General features: G+C 30.0%; 1 long non-coding RNA gene across 1 annotated transcript; it reads right to left on the bottom strand.

The window, feature by feature from the left end:
- Positions 1-4,204: 4,204 nt before the first annotated feature.
- LOC114732477 (uncharacterized) lies at positions 4,205-5,197 on the bottom strand. Its single transcript, XR_003738985.1, has 2 exons — positions 4,968-5,197; positions 4,205-4,831 (listed from the first exon to the last, which is right to left on the bottom strand). It is a non-coding gene; the product is annotated as an uncharacterized LOC114732477 (long non-coding RNA).
- Positions 5,198-7,909: the final 2,712 nt, after the last annotated feature.

A 7,909-nucleotide genomic window follows, 5' to 3' on the forward strand; every position in this document is an offset into this window, starting at 1 on the left:
ACAACGAAAAATAATCAAAGGTTATTAATACAATTTTTAATTCATGAAATTTGATATCATTTTTATTTTAGTCCTTAAAATTTGAAATTAGTTTTGGTTCTTAAAATTTACTCCGTTCGTAAATGTCAATCCAAGTGAGTTTAAATTGTGTTAAATATTGCTGATTTGGCACAAACATCATTAATTTTGATGATGTGGTGATGATTGGGTAAGATGAGCTGACACTTGTAGTTTATGTGGATATATGGGGAAAACAAAAGAAAAGGCTTCGAAACGCAAAGCAAAAGGAGAGCAGCAACATTTCTTATCAATATTTTTGCCATATAAGCTACAAGAATACCAACTCATCTTACTTACACTGTGCAACAAGAATGCCAACTCATCTTACTCCACTGTTAAACTTATAGGGGCTAATATTTATAGGTGCAGTAAATTTCAGGTACAAAAGTTATTCGTTCTAAATTTGAGGGACCAAAAATAAAATAAAGTCAAATTTTTAAAAGCTAAAAGTTGTATTAACCCAATAATTAATTAATACTTATCTTATCTTTAATGCAAAAACTTTTTAACTACTTTAGATAAATTAAGAGAGTTAAATAAATTAATTCTAACAAATGTGACTTGATTTCCTTAAAATACTGATCTCATAAAATATTAGATGACATGTCAATTCATGAGTAAGATAAATCAACTTAAAAAAAATCATAAATATGAGAGATGAAATTGATTAAGCTCTTACATATATTATTAAAGTCAACTCTCTAATTAGCTTCTATATTTATGACAGGAGGAGTACAATAATTTCATAATTGAGGCAATTTAGTCACATATAGTAAATGAGATAGGGGAAAAACATAAAGAAGCAAAACAAATCAAGTTGATGTTGTTACCAAGTAATAGACGTGCTTGAGTGGAAGAGGAAAGGAAGAGAAATAATGTAGAAACCCAGATGAGAAAAGAAACTAGAATAGCCTTCTTCATATTTACAGCCACGCACACGCATATAACTCCTTTAATTTGGCTTTTGTATATGCTTGCACTACACTTAACCTTCCCCTCTATTTATAGAGGCCTACGAGAGAGGAGCACAATTGAAATAAAGGGCTTTCTGTTTTTTTGCCAGAGAAACAAATAATGAAGGGCTTTCAGCTGGTACAAATAAGTATAATTGATTTGTATTATATGCTCTTCAACATATTGGTTTCTCCCACCCACCGATTGCTTTTATCCTCTTGCACAGTCACAACCACACTTCCTAAATTTGATTTGTTTCATTTACAATAAAAAATGTAGTCCAAATCTTAATTTATCCCCTAGCTTGCATCACCCCTTGCGACATCCTAATTCCTTGTAACTAGTTTGCTACTCACTAGGGCTAAATTAAATTATTATTTGAATAACCAGGATGAGAACTAAGGAATATTTATATTTCTGGACTAAAATTTAGATTTTATTAGAATATGTGATTATACTTAAAACCTTGGATTTGCATAACTCGTTTTAAACTTCAGAACATTTTAATGTGAAACTTAGTTCTTTTAAAAAATAAAAATAAATTAAGAAAAACATCTCGGAGCCAGTGCCGGATCAATAATAAAGATTGGGTATCAGAAAATGGTTATATTTGCGGCACCATGGCTTCTGGACCTGATCCCATATATATGGGCCAGGCCTGTCTATTTCCTAGCTCTGACAATTAACTAAATAAATAGATATCTGTATCTTATTTTTAAAAACACTTTTTGGGGACCTAATTGTTATTAAACCGTTGTTTTAAACGTCATTCGCTGGCTAATTTGCGATCCAAGCAATTTCTTCTTTCATTTTAATCCGATCATAGTATCGTAAAATTATTGCTTTATATATATTTATATTAAAAAGTCATAATATATATTTATTTATATTAAAGAGTAAAAAGTAAAATACATCAACTCCCCTCTATTTAACCTAAATTACAAAGACCTCATTTTTATTTTAGAAACTTATATGGACCTTCTTTAAAATCAAAATATCTATTGCACAAACTTCTTTTCTACTTTTGAGATTCAACTCCTATCCACCAATCCGTTAGTTAACCATTAAATCATAGGATTTGATCCATTATTTTGACCAAATTACCCCTTCTTAATTACTAATAATTATCATTTAGTGACATATCATACATCTATATTTAAAATTAAAAAATAATTTTAATAAATATTTTAATATTTTTTTGTTATACTATTGAATTGATTACCATATTATAAATTTTATTAATTTTATAAATACAGATTTTTATTTTACAATAAATCTTGTTGATTTATTTAAACTTACTTGTGATGTAATTTTTTTAAATATATATTAGTAAAAAGTGTCTTGTAATCGTATATATTTATTTTCAATAAAATTATAAAGTTATGTCTTAATTTGTTAAATTTAGTAAAAATATTAAATAGATTATTAATAAATATTAATATTAAAAGATAAACCATATATTTAATATAATGAGGGGTAAAGTAGGAAACAAGGTTTATTCTAATATTTTTTTAATTAAAAAATGTACGTAAAGAATCTTATTAGAATATTCTTTAATGATATTAATGGTTTTGACTAAAATATATGTTATCAAAATAGATGGAAGATCTGTGTAATTAAAGCAAAACAGAAGAGTGGTCATAATATTTTACTTAAAAGTAAAAATCTGACTTGACTTGGTCGTACCTTATCTTCAACATTGGCCCCTCCCATGCATTCACTGCCTTCTATCATTTTCAACAGTCACACCCACCATTCCTGAATTCCTTTCATTTACAATCAAATATTGGCCAAGTTGTGGGAGTCTTTTCATTTACCAACATCTCTCTTAAATCTTTCTAAATAGTTTAATTTGTGTTGTGAATCATCTTATTTGAGTTGTTCATCCAATCATTAACATTTAATTTTTCTCTCTATAGAACCTCAAATGGAGTTGTGTATTCTTATATAGTTCTTATAAATTGCGTAATTTGTCTTATAAGTTTTCTTATTTCAGATGTTCATGCAATCCTTAAATGGATTCATGAATTGCCACATACCCTTTGTAACTTGCCTAATTTATATTGTAAAGCCTTATTCCAGTGGTTCATTCAATCCTTGGCATTTAATTTTCTTTTCATAAAACCTTAAATAGAGTTGTGAATTCCTATATGCTTTTTGTAAATTACCTAATTTGTATTGTAAATCATCTTATTTTACCGGGATACTTAAATTTGTTTTTGTCATATATATAAAAATCTATATATTTCCTTTGCATTATGGGGTTAAATGAATGAATGGCTTGGTAGTTATAATTTTTTTGGTTTATGAGTTCAAATTCTCTAATGATCTTATTTGCAAAAAAATTTCCAGTCACTAGAGCTTTGGCAATCGGCCTCGGTGCTGGAAGTTGGAGTCAGCTAGCTGGCCACCAGAGCTTTGGTGGTGATTGATTTTTTTTTCCGAAATAATATAAGGCATAATTGTCTTTTCATCCATAACAATTAATTTCATTTTGGTCAAAGAAAGTGCAATGAAGTTTTAGAATGTTATGGGGGTTGTTGGAAAACAAATTTATTTAGAAGGGACTAACTGAAAATTTTCCCTCTTTAAATTGATCAAAGTGCCTTTGGTGAAAGATTCATAAACCTATCGGTCATTTATTGGCTTAGCTTCGGTTTATATATGCTGGTTAAAAAAAAAAAAAGCTTCCGTTTATATAGAAATTAAACTGATTATTAATACACACATTTAAAGTTTAGACGCAATTTTAATTAATAAAAATTTCATTATCCCTTAGTTCCATTATACTTGTTATTATATTATATATGATTATATTTTTATAATATTATATATAATTACTTGTTATTATATTATATGTATAAACACAATTTCAATTGATAAAAAGTTCACTTTTTCATTGCATATATGGGTTAGATTAATTTTGTCAATTAATTTATTATTTATATGAACAGAGTTATTGCATATTTTGGCAAAAAAACATTCATATTATATATATATATATATATATATTGATCGGATGATTTTGTCTCTTCGTTTATTATTCTTATCTATTCCCATGTTGGCTGTAATTCAACTAATATGCCTGTGCATCATTTTTTCTTAATTATATACCAAACAAATTCTCGTAATCATTCCATGTTCTCCGATTCAGAGAACCAAACGGACTGTAAGCGAAATACAACCGTACTTCCTGCAGAGAAAGCCAAGTCGGGAATAGAGATGTTATTCTTCAAAAGAGACAAGTGAAATCAAAAGCTGCAACAAACATATACACACAACCCAGAAATTAAACAGTACCTAAAAGTTTTAAATACAATTATTACATACGTTCCCTGCTAGCTAGAAAATATAAGAAACATAATTATCATCATACTCCTCCGGTCCTAATTATAAGACCCAATTGACTTATTTGAGGAGATTAAGGAAGTAAGTTAAGTTGGTTATTTATAATAAATAAGTATTGTTATTCCTAAAATATCCTTGCTAATTAAGTATATTGGCTAAAACTATCATTATTAGAAGGATTATCTTGGAAAAAAATGCATAAATATAAGAGAGAAAATGGATTGGGTCTTATAATTAGGACCAAATAAAAAGTCAAATTGGGTCTTATAATAAGGACCGGAGGAGTATCTAATTATTTATTGTTATTATATCTAATTCCCAGGTGGTCGACAGCCTCGGACATAGATTGAGCATGGAGGGCTCGGAGGCTTCGTCTTTGGCATGCAAGAAGTATATCTTCTACTAGGAGAACATGGAACTGCTGGCTTATTTCTTATTGGTGCTCCCCCAGTAACTGACTCTACCCTTTCTGCATATTATCATCATATCATATGTATATCTTGGCAAAATAAATCTTAATCAAGGCAATACAAGAGAGTCACAGTAAATGAGATTGGGAAAAGGATAAGAAGCTGCAAATTCAAAGGAAGAAGTTACGTTGTTACCTGATAATGCTCGAGCATGAGTGGAAGAGGGAAGGCAGAGAAATACGGAAACCAGAATAATAAAAGCAATGAGAATAGCCTTCTTCATTGTGAGAGTGTAGAGAGTGAAAGAGAGGGCACAATGCACTCCAGTAATTTTGTATGCTCACACTTCGCTGCTCTATCACTTATTTATAGTCTCTACTCTACCGAAAAATAAAAATCAAAAGCAAAGAAATTGTGAGAAAATCCCAAAATATCTTTAAAATTACACATGAGAAATAAGATCAGGGTTAAAATTATTATATCTTTACCCCCCTTTTTTTTTCAATTACTACAAACAGGCAAGCTGAAGCCTGAGAAACGTCAAAATAAATCAGTTATGATGAGTAAGATTCTCCTCCATCCTCTCCCTTCTGATCTATAAGCACCTCTGCTTGACTAGTCTGGGTTAGTAGATTAGAACCCTTTGGTCAGTTCCCATGTGGGCTTCTCGTCCAAGCATATCAGCACACTTTAAAATATCTCCCTTTGCATATTTTATTTAAAAATTATTAGTTAAAAATTTCAAATTAGAACCCCTTGGTCAGTTCCCATGTGGCTTATCAAAAAAACCATGAAAGATTTCTAAAAGTTGACTTATAAATAAAGACTAAATTATATTGGCAAAGGATATGACCAAAATATAAGTATATTTTTAAGAAATTGCCAATATCAATATACACTCGTCTGTTGTTATTTTATTCTTATTAAATATTTTATATATTTTAATAATAATTAAATATGTTAAAATAATACAAGAAGTTATTCTAATGGAGAAAGTTATACTTTGAAGTGATCTTATGTGACTCAGCGCAATTGACTTTAGACAAGAGAAAACAAAATATAATAAAATCGATCTGTCCCACATGTCCCTTTAAAGAAAAGCACATGAATTATCAAAGTATGAAGCAAAAATACGTCCACAAATTCCATTATCAATTATTCAATCCTTTGCCTTGTCTTCTTCCTCACCCTTAACCTCTTTCTCAGAAAAAGAAGACTCAGAAATATCCCGCCTGGCCCTACCTCTCTTCAATTCCCCGGCAGATCTCCACTAGACTTCATCGTCACTACTTTCACCAACATCGTCTTTGCAAAACAAAGAAAAATTACCCGCAGAGAAGTAACTGTATTGATTAATTAATAATTAATTAATAAAGAAGCCAGGAGGCCTCTTCTTTATTTCAAGTAGAACAGCAGCACATAAACTTAAGAATTATATATGTCTCACGTACACTCAAAATTATATAGAATTCATGAGCAATCTTTACCTGGACTTCCCATGAAATCAAGGTAGTAAGACATTATTCTTCATAACAAAAGTAATCATTAAAAGCTGCAAAACATATGTATGACTTATTTAGGCAGCTCTAGAAAGGTACCGCCTCTAATTCTTAATATAAAACCCTAGTTGACTAATTTGAGAAGATTAAAGAAGTTACAAATTATTTAATTATAGCATATATTGTATGATCTTTCTAACACATTTATGTGTATTATTAGATTATATATCAATTTATAAGTGAGACGAATTGCTTTAAAGGGACAACATCATGAACATAAAATGGCAGTTGCTGAGATGAGCATGTTGAGATGGATGTGTGGTCATACAAAAAAGACAAGATCCATAACAAACATATAAGAGGAAAAGTTGGAGTGGTTGCCATTGATGAGAAAATGGTAAAAACCGATTGAGATGGTTTGGTTACGTGCAAAGAAGGCCTTGGGATACGCTGGTAAGAAGAGTTGCGCAAACAGTATGAAGTCCTCTAAAAAAAAGTAGAGGAAGGCCAAAGACAACGCTTAATAAAGTTATTGAGAGAGATCTTTCAATTAACAATCTATCCAAATATTTGGCTTTGGATAAGGCTCCATGGTGTCGTGCAATCCATATAGCTGACCCCACCTAGCAGGATAAGGCTTTGTTATTATTGTTATAAGTGAGATGAATTAGTTGAAAAAAAAAACTATAAGTATAAATACTTTAAAGTAATTTAGTAATTTTCTTAATCTCTCTCAATTAGTCAATTGAGTCATATGATGGGGTAACATCAGAAAACAAGACAGCAACTTATTTGAAAAAAGACCGAAATTAAGACCACATGGAGCTTTTGGAATAGGGTTTGATGCCGGAACGGCAATGAGTATTACGACGAGAACCAGGAGGACATTTCACTCCCGGCTTATCCATATCCATCATCGGCGAGTCTTCCCATGAACATTGATCTGCATCGTCATCACCATATAATATTGACATATCAGTTTAGTATGCTCACATATCACAACGGAATCTAATTTATTTTTTTATATTTCAGCTTGATCCTAAATATAAGATTTTAATCTACTTTGTCTTTTATAGTTATTTATTTATTTTTTTAAAATAGTCTCTATGATAATTGCACACGATAAAGTATTTATATTCTAATGCAGATTAATAAGAATATTTTAAAAAATTTAACATTTATTTATTATAAATAACTAACTTAATTGATTTTTAATATTTATAAATTAGTTGTCTAACTCTTATATTAAAGACAAGATGCAATGTAATTTATTCTTCCCTTTTTATCCACTCCAATCATACAAACAATTGCTTCATATATATTATTAAAAAAATCTAAATTGACTTACTCGTCCGTCCCTCAACCTTGGCGTCTCTGGGATATCCGCCTGTTGCTTTTCATTCGTTTCAACTTCAGTCAACCGTCAGTCAGTCACAACTACCTTCTTAAATTTAATTCTTGTCCTTTACAATTAAATATTGTCGAAATTTTAATTCGTTCCCTGCTTTGCATCAGCCCTTGTATTATCCCTCCCTTCACTATTCCTCATGTTATCCTCTTTATTAATACTTTATATATATGATGCGTAGATTTTCTTAGTGCAAGAATATGATCACTACCAGAAAAAAAGCTTTTAAC

The sequence above is a fragment of the Neltuma alba genome, unplaced genomic scaffold, assembly GCF_004799145.2.
Source record: "Neltuma alba isolate B1F8T4 unplaced genomic scaffold, ASM479914v2 tig00012915_pilon, whole genome shotgun sequence".
NCBI lineage: Eukaryota > Viridiplantae > Streptophyta > Magnoliopsida > Fabales > Fabaceae > Neltuma > Neltuma alba.